This window comes from Bactrocera neohumeralis, chromosome 6, assembly GCF_024586455.1.
Source record: "Bactrocera neohumeralis isolate Rockhampton chromosome 6, APGP_CSIRO_Bneo_wtdbg2-racon-allhic-juicebox.fasta_v2, whole genome shotgun sequence".
Taxonomy (NCBI): Eukaryota; Metazoa; Arthropoda; class Insecta; order Diptera; family Tephritidae; genus Bactrocera; species Bactrocera neohumeralis.
This window is the reverse complement of record NC_065923.1, coordinates 21,386,824-21,403,934: the sequence shown is the minus strand read 5'-3', so window position 1 is coordinate 21,403,934 and position 17,111 is coordinate 21,386,824.

Genomic DNA, 17,111 nt, shown 5'->3' with positions numbered 1-17,111 from the left:
ATGTGAATTTTTCTCCACCAATGGTAAATGGAGATCTATCAAAAGCTAAAGGGTTAAAACCTATAAAATATATTTAATTTTTGTACCTATGATTTTCCAATAAGAATGATATGATTTATTTTCAAACCCAAAACACACTAAATGTTAAGGGAATTCAAATGGTTTTTATCTAATGTGAAGTACAATCGATATAATTAAGTGCTGAATATAACGTCATGCAAATGACCTCCACGACTTCTTTTGCAGGAACGATTTCGATGAAACAAATTTCCAAGTACTTTTTTCACTAAATAAAATCGTATGTCAATATTGCCTTTTAAAGCTTGGAGAGAATCTGGTTTATTTCTAAAACCAGTGACTTCAAATAACCCCACCATTCAAAGTCACAATTTCTTCAAATAATCGAATCTCCAAACTTGTTGGAACCGTAGCCCCGTCTTGTTGGAACCAGATGTTGTCAAGATCAACTTCTTCCAATTGCGGTCATAAAAAGTTGGTTATCATCGATCTATACCGTTCTCCATTGACAGTAACAGTGTCACCAGCTTCTTTAGAAAAAAGTATGGACCGATGATTCCACCAGACCAAAAATCACACAAAACTGTCAATTTAGGTGAATTTATTGGTTGTTCAGGAATAATTTGTAGATTTTCTTGGCACCAGAATCGACAGTTTCGTTTATTTATCGCACTACTGAGATGGAACAAGCCTCGGAGAAGACAATATTCTTAATTATAGTTTTGATAATAAAATTAAATTACTTTTAAACATTGTTCTTGCGATCAACGTTATACAATGCAAAAAATTACAGATCTTGACATGTCAAAAATGCCCGAAAGGACACTTAGATATCATATCTTTCCTTTTGGAAATCTCGATATAACTGCGGAATAAATCTGATGTGTGGAATTTAATGGGCGAAAATAACGAAGCTACTCAAGTTGCTATCTGAACTTGTGCATATGCACCAACCCCAAGAATATTATATTGAAATTTTATCACAATAACACTAAGCATTTAAAAGATAAATCCACTGTTTAAGACATCTCCTTCATCATCCTCTTCTAAATTCAAATCAGGGCACACCTTAAGCCAACATTTAATATATCATCGATTCACATCGGCGACCCTTTATAGCTTCACTAGTTACAATATAAATGCAGTGAAAGATTCCGTACTCTACTCGAAAACAAGATCTTGAGTTCGCAGACAGTTCTTCGACTAACTACTCTCACAAACTCAAGCACTATACGAATCGTCGTTGAAAAGAAATACGGGTTTTATTTGGGAGTAACCTACTTATCGAGGAAGCTAACACATTTTGAAATTGAAGAAGTCAGAAAACATTTCTCGAAAGCTATTAAAAATTTCAAAATAAACGACGAAGCCGATTGCAATATTCTCAAGATCAGCTTGTACGCCTTGAGTATGATATCTAAGCTGTGAAGTCTCGATGATCAAAATTTCTTATAAAACGATATACAGTATTCTGAGCTGTGAAGCCATGATGTTCAACATTTCTTTTATCAATGAATGCCGAGTGCTGAGGTTCGTTGTTCGAATGACGTTTTGTCAACAAACGGGAAGGAAAGTAAAGAAGATAAGATGGCGTTCATGACAGACGTCATCTCACCATCAGACTGACACTGCTCCACGTAAAAGCAACGAATTCGCTGTAGTACAATGAAAGTACGGTTCGAATCAGAAGGCCAGCGTTAACTACCGCTAGCACCGGCAAGTCAGTTAATTCCTTCGATACCAGGCAGAAATGGCATGCGAGACGACTTTTGTGACATACATACATATGTACATCCACACGTGTCGCACGTTTTCGTTCGTATATTGCTTGTTTCGATGCGCCTTAGCGATCTCGACGGACACCGAGCACGACGAAGCCTCTGAACGACTGTACTATACTATATCGTCGATAACGACTCGAGAAAATTGTAGTAAAACACTGAAGGTTGAAGCCAGCAATGGGGTTTCACTTGGTTCTGTTCTTGGTTGACTGCTATGGATGGTTAAGTATGGCTTTCTAGCTTGTCGTAATAAATAATTAAAGACTATTGGATATTTATTTAGGTAAGGACCCTTGAAGGATTTCGTAAATCGCCCAAACTTCGAAAAGCTTGCATATCTGTAACTCCTTTAAGCTGGAGGGTTCAAGGCCCTGAACAATCATTTGTGTATATATAAACGTGTCTGTGTTTATGAGTATTCGTCGAATAATTTTTCATTTCAAATAATGCATACTTACTTTTCACAACTGATATTTTATTCAAATGAATGATGTTCGGAAAGTTTTTAACAAGCGTGTTATTAAAAATGCGAACAACTCAAGTTTGGCGGTTGCAGTTGCCAGAACACAACAACAACTTTGCAATATCCTTTTACCCTTTTATATTTTCCACGATAAAATAATATGTAAATACACCAATAGTATGTACATACATACATACATACATGTATAGACATATGTACTTATATTAATACCGGCATTTGTTTGTGTAAATATTTTGTTGTTGTAAAGTAAGTAGCTGCAAAAGTTTCGTGCCTTTTAATTTCCTCTCAAGGATATTGACACATTGAAGCGTTGAATGGCTTCATCATTAACTGCTGCGCGAACAGCGTAAGTAGCGAAGCAGCAATAACAACAACAATAACTAACCACTTGAAAGGAGCAACAACAACAACACATACATATACACAAATTATGCATTCAAGTACTCATTCGCCTATAACAAAGATAATTAAGGACAACAACAAAAACTGCTGCAATAAACGGATATGGATACATACATACAAACATATTTACATACATACATATGTATATATTTATGCGCTGTTATGTATGTATATACATATATATATGTACTATATGTTAATGTATATAATTTGTTTATGTAAATGAGCGTCAGTGTTTGCGCGGTAGCTCATTACTGCTGTACACATCATTATCTGCGGCAGTTGAAGTGTCGGCAACAACAACAACAACAACAGTGAACTATAACAACACCATCATTAGGAACATCATTAAGTTTATTTTACGACAGCAACTGCATTGCGCAACGCGAAAAGCAATGTTGCCAAGGAAGGCCAAAAAAAAAAAAACACAAAATGAAACAACAAAAGCAACAACAGCCAAACTGTAATCGCTTTAACTGCCAAGTAAATATGACGACAAATAAAAAGGCGAAGCCTGCGCAACAAAAACAATTATATATGTATATGTGTGTGTGAGGACGACGAGCAGTAGCAGCAACAAAAAAGAACAATAATAACAAGAACAACAACAAGAGACGCAGCGGTCATCACTTTCATGCGGCGTGTACTGTTGCACGCCTGATCGCTCGATCAGTTCACTAAAGGCTGAGCAACAGTAACAACAACAATAGCTGCAACAACAACAACACAAAATGTTACAACAACAACCATACTAACAATTACAAAAGCAATTATTACAACAACAACAACAACAATTGCACTAATAAAAACAACAACAACAATTGCAAGTGAATGAAAGTAACAACAAGAAAACTTATATTTACAACAACAACAAAACTTATATTTATGTACAACAACAACAAAACTTATATTTACTACAATAACAACAGGAAAAATTACAAAAACAAAAAACTAGTGTCTACAACAACAACAAAACAACAATCCAAGTGAGCGAAAATAACAACAACAATGTGCCACAACAACAGCGCGCAGCATTTGCGATTGTACTCGCTGATGATGCTGTTGGCAGGCTGCAAACAGGCATCCAACCAGCCAACCAGCCGACCGGCGAGTCAGTCATGCCCAGCCATGCCGAGCCAAGCACGAAATCATAATAACAATGGAAAAAATTTAACATCTGCTCCTTTCATGATTTCGGAAAAGCTGAAAACTCAAAAACACACACAAGTAATAAAAGCAACAAATGCAACAAAAACAACAACGACAACAAAAGCCATAATATTAATGTATTATTTCGTTGGCAGCGGTGTGCGCTCACAGTTACACACACACACACAAATACACACCTTTGTCTGTGGAGTGTTGTAGGTTTTTGTTGCAACTGTTTTGGCATTTCGTTGCTTGCACACGATTCCCTTTCTCACTTTGCTGCGCTGGTTGCAGTCACAATAAAATTTCTATTAATATGTGTGTGTAAGTGCGGAAGGCTCTATTCCTTGGTATAACTATCGCTTGTTGACACGACATTTTGTTGTTATTGTATCGGTTCTCATGAGTGTGAACTTGCAGTAAAGGCAAACTTATTGCACCAGCGCTCATGCGCTGAGAAAACTTCACTTTTAAGCTGGCGGCGTCAATTCTGACAGTGTCTCCTTTGCGCTTAGGACAACGAGGAATACGCTTGTGAAAGAGAATCCTAGTACTATACATATGGATACATGAGGGTGGTTCTTAAAAATATCAATGAAAAAGTATTATACTATCGCAGCATTTTGCTGAAATTTAGAATAGTGGATTGCAGTAAGGAAATTCAACCCTGGTGGGCATTTTTTATCAGATCAAACTTCCTGAGGAAACCAAAAAAAGTAAGTTTTGTTTGTTCGGAATTTATATGTTCAACGCACCATCACTTTTTAAGCCTCTGGTACCGAGTATGAGCACCTCCCGCTCCAATCCCGAAATTGTCGAATCAGTCCCGAATTAATCCCGAAATTATTTGTTTTTGCAGACTAGTATCCACATATTATCAAATTGGAATATTCACAAATAGTCTGAGCGAATTCCAAAATAATTTCGAACAAGTTCCGAAAATCACCGAAATGAATCTGAACCGCTCTCGAAACTTTTTAATGTTACTTTGTACTTATTTCATAGAAACCAGTAAATGTGCTCTCACAAATAGTCTTGGACTAGTGGCATACTAGTATCTAGGCAGTATCGGTACCAATTCTTCTTGTTCATAAATATAATATCAAATTTTTTTACGGCTATTTGAGAATAATACGGAATTAGATAAACTTTCTCTCTGAAATTAACCTTACTCATTGTAATAATCCTAAAATACTTCCACATTGATCCAGCTAGAATCCCGAAAATTTCAAATTAGTCCCGAATTAATTCCGAAATTATTTTTCTTGTTTTTTGCAGATTACCTCTTTAAATTTTGTATTTTAGAAATAATCCCAAACGAGTCCCGAAAATCTTAAATCACTCTCGAGTTAATCTCGAAATTATTTTTCTTACTTTTTGCAGATTAGTTCTTAAAAATTAGTATTTTAGAAATAGTCCCGCTTCAATCCTGAAAATGTCTTATCAATCCCGAATTAATCTCGAAATTATTATTTTTGGTTTTTTTTTTGCAGAATAGTTCTTATAAATTTCTATTTTCGAAAAAGTCTCGAACCTGTCCCGAAAATATTGAGTCAGTCCCGAATTAATCCCGAAGTAAGTTTTCTAGTTTTTTGCAGATTAGTTCTTAAAAATTTCTATTTTCGAAATAGTCCCGAACCTGTCCCTAAAATTTTGAATCAGTCCCTAATTAATCCCGAAATTATTTTTCTTGTTTTTTTACAGATTAGTTCCTAAAAATTTCTATTTTCGAAATCGTCCCGAACCTGTCCCGAAAATTTTGAATCAGTCCCGAAATTACGAATTAAGTAGGAGGACTACATAACTAATTGTATACATTTATGTTTGAAAATTTAGTCAGTTTTGTAATATCATCCATTGCAGTATTTTTTGCGATTTCCGCAAACTTTTTTTAATTTTTTCGATATTTAAGAACCACCCTAAGTGGAATATATACTAATACACATATGACAAATGCAGTCGTGCGTACATTCAACTTCTGTTCGAGTATTTTATTTATTTAAGCGTATACGTAAGTATGCATGCATGCACCAAAGCAGCCGTGTGCATACGAATGTATGTGTTTGTGTGCGTGTAGATACTCGGCGAAGTAAGCTGCACTTTTCTGACGCTGCTACTTTAATTTTATAACACTCTTTCGCTGATAGATAGATAGCATTTTCTTATAGGCGCGCACGACTTACAGCCGCACACACACACGAGCGCACAAGCGCAGGACGAAATATGCACCTAGTTGCATGCTAACAAACATACAAGCAAGTATGCAGTCGCATCTGTCTTGCTGGCACACACACACACACACACATGTCAACATGCACATGTTTGAGCAGCAAACAGTCAAGGCAAGTTAACGAAAATGTCCCAGCACTTATGTTTATCTACGAAATGCCTGTATATATGTATGTATGCATGTGTGTGTGTGTGTGTACTTGCATAAGGAAGTGGCATTTGTGCGCATCTGCTGCTTGTTATTTGAACTCTCAATGTGAATGTCCTTTTCGCAGGACACTTTGATTGTCGAGTTAAGTATTTTTTCTTGTGACTTCGAATATTTTTCTATTTGCCTTGAATGTGTGTGTGTGTGCAAGTGTGTGCGCATGACAAATATATTCCGTATTTGTTGCGACCATATTGCGTGCTCAGGCGCTGTTGTTGTTTTTGTGCTGGAATGTTATTATTGCTGTTTGTTGGTTTGTATGTAAGTATGTATGTATGTGTAGTTATTTATGTGCTCCTTACTTTAAGTGGCTCACGAGTTTATGCCTTTGAGGATCACATTACAGCGCAACACGGTACTCATACATACAAACATATGTATGTACATACATACATAAATATAATAAATTCGATATCCTGCAATAGACGTGTTACTAAGCGCACTAGGAAGTAATACGTTTGGAAATATTTTGAGGTTATGCTAACAAAGAAAGTGATGAAAAATGTAAAGCTCGGGCTTATATATACATATAAATATACATAAACATATGCGCATACTTATGTATGTTGATAATTTGATTTCATTATAATCATAAAAAAATTTGATATATTGGTGTTGGCAACCAACTGCCTGATGTTTTCAGCATCATTTCATGTCTTGACCTAACCTAACATAACCAAGAAACCGTTAAACGTTGTTATATAAATTGCAAAAATTTTTCAAAATCTGGTGAAAATAGTCATTATAGCCGCATGATCAGCTTATCCTCAGCTTTTATGATGTTAACTTTGGAAAACATACACAATTCTAAGCTTCAAAACATTAAAAGTGAGGTTATTATCGCTTAATGCACTTAAATATCAAAAAAAAAAAAAATTGTATTTCCACCACAAATAAAATCTGAGGATAGCTTGGTAAGATATTGTACATATTATGTCTCTCTTTTATCTTATAATATCAGATTCTTAGCTTACTTAAATTCAAAATCTTTGGAACTGATTCGGGAATTATCCGAAATTAGATAAATTTTATCTCTGACATTATATCTAATTATTTGAGAAATAAACCTAAACTATTTTTACTGGTTCCGCGCCAGTCCCGAAAATGTCGAATCAGTACCGAATTAATCCCGAAATTATATACATTTTTATTTCTGTAATTATATCTAAATATTTGAAAAAATAATCCTAAAAGTTTTCTGTACTGGTCCCGCGCTAGTCCCGAAAATGCCGAATCAGTCCCGAAGTAATACCGAAATTTTTTTTTCTGTTTGCAGATTAGTTTTTAAATAATATTAAATTTAAAGACTCATAAACCGTTTAGACTAATTTTAAAATACTTTTGTACATAGTTAATTATAAGAAGAAATCGCTTAAAAGAATACGCATTTGAACCCAAAAATGGGAAAAATATGTAAATGACTGATAATGAAATCTCGATTACACATGTACATGTTCGGTGACATATGTTAATTTCTGTATCTAAATATTTGAAAAAATAATACAGTTTAAATAGTATGTAATAAACCGTTTAGACTAATTCGTATTTGTTAATTATAAGATGTATTAATAAATAAATTTTGTCTATGAATTTATATCTAACACTTTGTTAAATAGTCTTGAAATAGTCTCGCAAACTCCGGCTCCAGTCCCGAAAATTTTGAAGTGGTCCCGAACTAATCCCGAAATTATTTGTCCCTTTTTTGCACATTTTTTTTGAAATAATGTTAAAATTTTTTGTTCAAAACTATTTTGGACTAGTTCCAAAATGATTACACACTTGTTTGAAAATCTCCGAAACGTTCAGGTGCTTTCGAAAGGATTTTATAGTTTTTTTGCGCTAATTTCAAAGAAATCAGTAAACTTTCATTCAGCAACGATATTAAACAAGTCCCATATTAGTTTCGTAGTAGCACCAAAGGATGAAAATACTTCCCCATAAAAATTTAATTTTAATAAAAAAATTAATTTATTAGGGAAACATTTTAATCTAATCTTTACCCATAATCTCGTAATTAGTAAAATTTCGTCTCTGAAATATATCTAACTCTGAATGAAATATGTATAAAATAGTCCAGATATAGTGCGGCCTCAGTCCCGAAAACATCGAAGTGGTCCCGAACTAGTCCCGAAATAATTTTCTTTTTATCTCACATTATTTCCGAGGTGTTATTAAAATTGTATGTTTTTAAATAGTCTTGACTAAGTCCAAAATGATCTCGCACTAGTCCCGAAAATATTGTAGTAATACCGAAGTAATACAGAAATTTTAGTTTCTTTCTGTTGTCATACATAGATTCGAATTTGTATCGATATTTAACGACATTTGTGTGAAGAAAAAATTCGAATTAATTCAAAAAAACCTCGAACTTGTCCCGAAAATTTCTGAACCCGAGCCATGTACGCTCAAGATTTTTCAATATCGTTGCGCGCTAGTTCCAAAGTAGTCCAGTAAATGTATATGAAAATATTGTGTAGTCGAAAAAGTCTTTTCGTTTTTTGTCAATAAATGTCGTTGCAGTCATATATCTCCAGTGCTATGAATCACATTGTGTCATATCATACAGTGTTGAAAAGGTGAGATTTTAAGCTTCATTTAACCAAAAAAAATTAAACTCGGCGAAGTCAATAGTTCTTTCCTGGTTCCATACTAATTCAGCAGTATTACCAAAACGATAGCAACCCTTTCACATACCAAAACCACCGTTTGAAATTCAATTTGAAGTTTTCTTATATAGACTACTTATATGTATATGCATATGTATTTGCAAAAATGAGTAATGTTTGACCCACAAATAGCAACAAATCAACAAGTGAAGTCGAATATGACATAAAGTATCCCAATGGGTGACCAATGCAACTCTATCCACTAACATAGATAATAAATATATGGTAGATCAAGTTTATTAAATTGCATAGTTTCCACTTTTTTCGAATGTACGAACAATTTGAATATATACACACATAGAATTGCGATTTTCGTACTTAAATCCAACGAAATGCGAAGAAATTCGGAAGAAGATCTCTGAGTGGCAATTATATCTAACTGCAATAAAGCAAGAATACACAATCATACATACATACACACACATATCTACAAATGCATATACGCATATTCATGTCTGTATGTATGTATGTTCGTATTCCATTTCGCCTGTGCGTATCTTTGCCAATCTGGTGTTCAAAAAATGCGTAAGACAGGTCAGGGGCCGCAGCGTGTTTGCATGCGTTCAACAAGGATACAACATTTGCTTACAAGCATACATACAGGCACATTTTATATATACATACATATATATGTATATTTGTATGTGACTTTGCTAATAGAAGTATGCGTGTATTAGTTTGGCACCCCTAACTTGTGCAATGTCAACAACTTGGCTGGTCGAGTATTTCAAAACACTCATTTACTCACTTGTAGATATCTAAGTATGTGGATATGTGTTTATGTGTTTGTAGAAGCATAAAAAAGTTGTATGAAATATGCGTCTGCACGCATTTTTGCACTGCAAATAAAAACGAAAATAGTTTTTGTTGTTTTTATTATTAATCCCAAACAAGCTTTACTGAGAGTTTTATAATTTCGAATAATTTTTTTTTTATTTCAAAAAAATTGAGTGTTCAGAGAGATCAACGGTCTTCCTCCAGAGAGCATGCATGAGCTATATAAAACTCTCTTCAATTTAGCAAGACTTGTAAAGTGGCGAATCGAACAAACAACTTACTTAAAATAAATGTGCTAGCATAACTAAATAAGGATAGCCGGATTCGTAGTGATCCAAAGTTTCCTCGGATTCGGTTTATATGAAGAATGTTTTATACATACAAAGCACGCCATAAATACCATCCATAACTACTATATAACTAATATTATTGTACACAATTACTACTCTAATTTGCTATCACTGAGCTGAGATCCTCAAATTTCACATGTGGAAGAGAAAATATTGAAGCACAAAGGAAGTTAGTTTGAAAACATCAATTAAAAAAACAAATTGAAAGCAAGTAATCTACCTCAGTGGAGCTTCTGAAGAAGCTACCTATACACATACTTGTAAATCCCCATAATCTTTCTGAAATACATGTCATCTTCGGCTTGATATTGAGAGATTACAATATGTCAGTTATATTTGACGTGTTGACATCAATGACCAGTTGACATCAAATGACGTTGGGTTGGAACGATTACAAAAGATAAAAATTACATCGCTGTCATCTAAATGGATTAGAGCCGTTTTCTCAATGTCTGATTAGCAGCCATCTTTCAGTTGAGTTCTGGTTAAAATAAAGGTTAAATTAACTGATAAATTTACTGGTTATCTAACTAATAGATGCCTGCTAACCAGACTTAGTAGTAATTGACTACATAATTGTATTTCGAGCATTTTCACAGACCCAAACAAAAATCTAGCTTAAATGTGAAGTTGCACGTTGGTTACATATTCCTGTCTGTTAAATTTTCAAACTCTCTGAGAATTTTTGAAGCTGAGGTACTGAGGGAGTTCTAAGAATATTAGGGATACTATCACTAGTTTGCTATAAGCAACAATATTGGAAGCTTAATACAATTTTTCGCGTGAGTTAATAATAACACTTAAAAAGTACGAAACTAGCACACAAGGCTGCGGAATATATGTATGTAGTCGAAGGAGAAATATTATTGCTTTCTTGGACATATAGAGGTAGAATTGGCGAGAAATCACAAGTCATAATTTGTGAAATCATGATCACTCATTTCTTGGAGACTTCCTGAATAAGTAAAAAAATATGCAATTCAATACTAACCCAAGTATATTCATATAATGGTTCATATGTAAGTGATCACGTGGACTAAACGGGATTGTCGATATGATCAAAAATAACCCGGACAGGCAAATTTTATTACCACCATTACTCCAATTTTTATATATGTATATATACATACTTGCTATAAGCTTTGGTTGGGACGGCTTTTAGTGCCTTCAGCACATTTTATTTTCGGCTTAATTTGGAAGCGTCATTCGCTAGTTTGTTGAACATTTTCGAAGTCATATTCATAAACTCTCGAATCAACAACAGCAATGATGCATTTTATGAATGTAGGGACCACATCTAACACTCTTTGTAAACACTTTTGCACAAGATTTAGGTTATTTTGATCAGAGTATAGCTTGGTACGGTTTATACCCAAAACATTAACCAAATTGGTGGCTTTAAGCAAAAAATTTAAAAAAATTATATCAAGCGCAGTACGGGTAAGATTTGATCAAATGATATTAGATACAAAAATTTTATAAAATGAAAAATACAATTAAAAAAAATAATAATAATTATCTGGTTCATAATGATGTTGCACTTTATGCCGTTTTTATACAAATAATAAAAATAAAGAAAATCTTGATCAATCCCAGTCCGGGTCAAATTTGATCATATGGCAATACGCCATTTCTTGGGACTTAAAGGTAAGAGTACGAAAATTGCAATTAAAAAAATTTGTAATAGTTCTCTAGGTCATTATGATGATGCACTTTATGCCGTTTTTCTTTTCTGAACACCGAAATTAGCTAACCAATCTACATACATACATACATAGGTGAAGCAACAAAATTCTAGGTATTGTAACTGTTGAGTTAATGAAATTCCAATTGTTACCTTTTTATGATTTTGAAATGCAGATTGACACGCCCACTAGCAAAGCAATCTATACAGTTGTATGAACTGGACGATGCCAACTGACAATGAACATACATACATACATACATATGAATGTGAGTATATGTATGTATGTATATATATATCAGCACATAACTATTTTTGTGCGGCGAATTTCGGGAAGACTGCATAGATAACATCGAAAAAATGGCTATATGCCAACAACAACAACATGAAAAAACACAAACAATGCCATTAACAGAAATGGATGCAAAGGAAACGAGCAAAATAAGAAGAAAAAAGACAAACGAAATGACAACATTCGAATAACATTCAAAAAGAGAACAACAGCAAAAACAAGTAACTTGCTTACCCGCAATAATAGAATAATAGCTGGCAGGCTAGCGCAGGGATGGAAGTGATGCAAAATATGAGAGAAACGCGCTGGCAGAGGGTAGTTGCAGGGCTAGTGCATTTTTGCAACAACAACATAATTGAAATTTGAAAAAGTCAAAAGAAATGGGAAACAGCGAAAAATGCAACAAACACACAAAAACAATCATGAAACAAGGACAATAAAAATTGCCAAAAGGATGTGCATTGAAAACGAAACAACGAATTGGAAGAATTCGCAAACAGCTATTTTCGCTGGCTGAGAAAAAAGTAATTGGAATGAAAAATTTCAGAAATAAAAATAAATACATTCCAAATTAAATATTACAAAAATGTAAGCTAATAAATTTAACTAAAAATATTTGCGAACAGTTACATAAACAACACAAAAATAAATGTAAAAAAATTTCAAAATATTTTCCCTCTCTCTCTCTCTCAAAAAAAATTTTATAACCAAAAATTTTCAATTAAAAACATTAAAATTATTTAATTGGAACAACTGTACAGCATGACAACAAAACGGCACAGCAAATACCAACAACAACAACAATTGCAACACCAACAACTGCATGCAACTCCAATTCGCTGCAACTATCGAGCCAACTGCGCGCAGCGTTGACAGGCAAAGTAGGTGACTTCATACAAATGCGACCGCATACAAACACAACTACACACACATACAAATATGCATATAAGCAACGTTTATACCGTTGATGTATGCCGTTCGAACCGAGCCACCAAACCTCCAGCAAAAAGCGAATGACGCAGCGAACGAACCAATACAATCGCCCACCGGCAAATACAGTTGGTTGTATGTGTTTGCGCTTGTATGTGTGTGTGTGTTCGGTTGACTGTGGCGTTGCGGGAAATATGTCGCACACGCTGGAATGGGAACAAAGCGGGATGCGAATGATGAAAGAGGAAGAAAAAATGGAACAGCGCACAACGGCAACCGCACATAGCTCGCGTGCATGCATACATACACATATACATAGCTGCCAACGCATGCAGCACACAATAATAAACCGAATCAACGAGTGGATGAAAGAAGTGTTTACAGTGTTTTACTTTTCTTATAGTGAGTTTTAAATATTTTTGTTTGGAAATAGTTCATGGTGTACTATTTTCGTAAAATTTAAATAAAATATATTTATTTTTTAAAATAAAATATATAATATTATATAAAAAAAAACCATGGCAAAAAATTTAAATTAATTTTTTTTTAATTATGAAATTTATTTTTTTTATATACATATATAAAATATTCAAATATTTTGGAAATAATTCATGATCAAAAACAGAATGAAATTTTTTGTAGTAATATGATATACAATTTTTTTTTGAAATATGAAGCATTTCAAGCTGAAAAACCATACTGAAGTATTTAAAACTAAATTCGATTCATATATTAAATTTATAATAAAGCAGGGTTACTCAACCAGTGGTTCAATTGACTCACATATAGTACATCACACGGAAGAACAAAGTACGAAGAGATTAAGGTGTCGTCTAACTGCGCGCTCAAATTTCGGACCTATTTTCGGGCATGGATTGTAAAACAGCTCTACAAGACTTTTGAATATTTTTGCTACCACTTGCAAATACAGTAAAACCCGCATTAGAACCGAACCCGCTTTAATATCAAACATTTTTGGGCTTAGAACTCGCATGGAAGGACTTAGGTGGGTTTTTTTAAGTTCCTAATTCAGCTAAGTAACTCAAAAAGCCCAACTTTTTCGTGAGAAAAAATAACAATAATTTTTATCAACACTCACCCATTGAATTGTCCTTGAATTCACCGTTGTCGGTGCAACATAGTCCACTACTAGGCAATGGATTCCAACTTCAGAACCAGACTTTTTTTTACTTATTCTATATAACCCCTTTTATGACTAGGTACAAAGGTAATGGGGTTTTCAAGCTAAAAAATATTGTAAAAATTGATATAAATACCAAAAAGATTTATAATACATTTTATAGTTGAGTCAAGTCCTGTCAAAACTGAATACAACACTACTTTTGGGAAAATGAGTTTAAGGCTGACTGAGCGACCTGAAAATCAGCGCGGAGCCGAGTATGAGGCTCGATAACTTGTAAGCCAACAAGCTTTTAATAAAATTCTTATTCATAAGATATGAGTCAAGTTATATCTACATCATACATTGTGACAAAAAAGTACCAGGAAATTGTAAACAAAAAGGAAAATATATAATTATTCATCAATATTTATTTTGTCGCTTTCAAAGTAATCCCACCAGATATAATGCACTTATGTTAACGATATTTCCAGTCCTCGACATACTTTTTAGGATGGCCTTCAGCTCTTTCAGCGAATTTTGTTTTATCACTTCGATCGACTGAAAACGGATTCCGGCAATTTACGGCAAAAACGCGTTTTTGACTTTAAATTCGATCACAATTGTCAAAGTGTTAAAAGCTGTACCTTGTTGTTACCCACAACTTTATCCTGCAACTTTTATTCATTGAACTAGTAGTTTTTCCAGAAATCGAGTTTTTAACCTTAAAAACTTCACTACTTCCATTCACTTCAGAACCACAGATCGAGAGTAAATTTGATTTTCTTTCTTTTGCTTACATTTTCTTCTTTTTTCAATCAGTTTCATTCCACTCTCATTTGATTAGTGCAAAAATTAGCAATCCTGGTCTTTAAACAAAAATTGTGGAATTCTTTTATAGCGAGATAAATACGCAGAACACCGAAGCTTTTAAAAAGTCTACTTACAAATATTGCTAAAAATATCAAATCTGTAAAGTAAATATAGAAATCTGTACACTTTTTAAACAAACTAATATGTACAGCAGTATTTCACTAACTATGTCCCACTGTACCGCGAAGGAAAGTGCCAACTGCTGCTGTCCAAACTAGAACATGATGAACAAATTCACAACAAAATCCAAATAAAAACATACCAAACTATAGAAAAATCAGCAAAAACAACCAGCACACATACACACGCGCATTACAGGAAAAATGTGGAACACGGGAGCGAAAAAGTAAGCAAACCAATGTTTCAAATATTTCACAACATTCCCACACCAAAAGCGCCAAGCAACATGTTGCGCCGTAGGGATGCATTGCTGGCAACAAGTTCGACAGCGCGTGTAGGGATTACGAGTTGTGAGAAGTTGTGTAGGAGAAACAACAACAGCACACACACAAAGTGCGTAAATCGTTGCAACAATAAGTACATAATAATGAAGTCGTAACTGTTCGTGTGAAGGAAGCGGCACAAAACGCCACAGCAAATCATGTAAATGCAATACTGCACTCCAAGCAACACGCAACATGTTGCAGCCAGCATGTTTGTTCGTTGGCGCGTTGCGTTTGCGGCGCTGCAGCTATGGGCACAGTGTGGCATGTGGAACAGGGGTTGGTTTTGGCGTGCGACCGTGCGCTGCGAACAGTTGTAGTGTATCCTTCGAAGGGGTGAAAAGTTGTTTTTCACACACTTTGGCACCGTACAAGCGAAGCGGCCTGTCGTTTTTTGAATTTGAATTTTTTAACAACAATTGCCGTCGTTCATATAGTCCTCATCGCTCTCTCTCTCTCTTTCACACTCTCTTTCGCGCTGTCTACATCTCGGTCAAAATATATTTAAAAAACAAAAACAACATACTCGTTTACTATTTTTATAAACAAAAACAAATGGAAAAAAGTTCAAATATTATTACAAAAGCAAAAAGCAACACAAAAAATTGTTTGTTGTAACATTTTTGTAAGCGTTTTGTGTTCAAAGTTCCAAGCTAAAAATTGTTCTGTAGTGTTACTTGCGCCAGCAAAATGCAGTCAATGCAAATATAAACAAATAAATCAATTTAACTGATGACACGTAGTGTTGAAAAAACAACAACAAATATATAAGAAAAGTTGTGCATCGCCAAACATACAAATACACATACACAGTTACCGTTAAGTGAAAGTGCATTTGATTTCGCGTTTTTGGAAAATTCAAACACAAAAACTGAAAATGTGCGTCGCTTTATGAAAACAGCATAAAAAACAACAACAAATTGCAAAACAGAAGCGAAAGTTTACAAAAAACAACCGTTCATAAAAAACAACAACAGTTTACAGATCGAAGGATAACACGCCACAGCAAACAAAAGTGCAAAGCAGCAAATAGACTGCCAAAAATTCTTAAATTTATTTTTATTGAAGTAAAAAAAAATATTTTTCTAGTTGGCAAACGCATAAAAAGTGTATAAAAAGTTCACAAACCCAGTGCAAAGTGTTATTTCCCCCATCCCGTACCTTTTTTAAATTTCCGTTATTGTGTATTTCGGTTTCCCAACTCAATAATTAATTCCCTATAAGAAAAAAAAACGAAAAGTTCGGTGCATAAAGCGTTTAAAAACCATACATCAACGCTTGAATAACGAATGTTACAAAAACCAGTCAGTGAACCATAAATGGATTAAGAAAGGTTTGTAAACACAACAAAAAATAATATTTTGTCATTTTGAGATTAAAAAATATAACAAATAAGCAATATAAATTCCTATGTTCCAGCTAGAAACTAGGGAAATATAAAATATCTATAAAAATTATGTATCACTTTTTGTCCGGGGTAAACATACTGAACTGAACCGATTTCAGTTTGATCCAGTTTAAAAGATAGTATAGTTTATAACTCATTTATGAACAAAGAAAGTGAAAATCAAACTAAAATAATTCATAAAAGAAAAAATGTAAATAAGTTTTTGAACACAAAACAAAACAAAAAATGAAATAATTATAATTTTCAAAGCCAATTGAAAAATTCATTATTTTCTCTATTGTCAAATTTATTTTATAT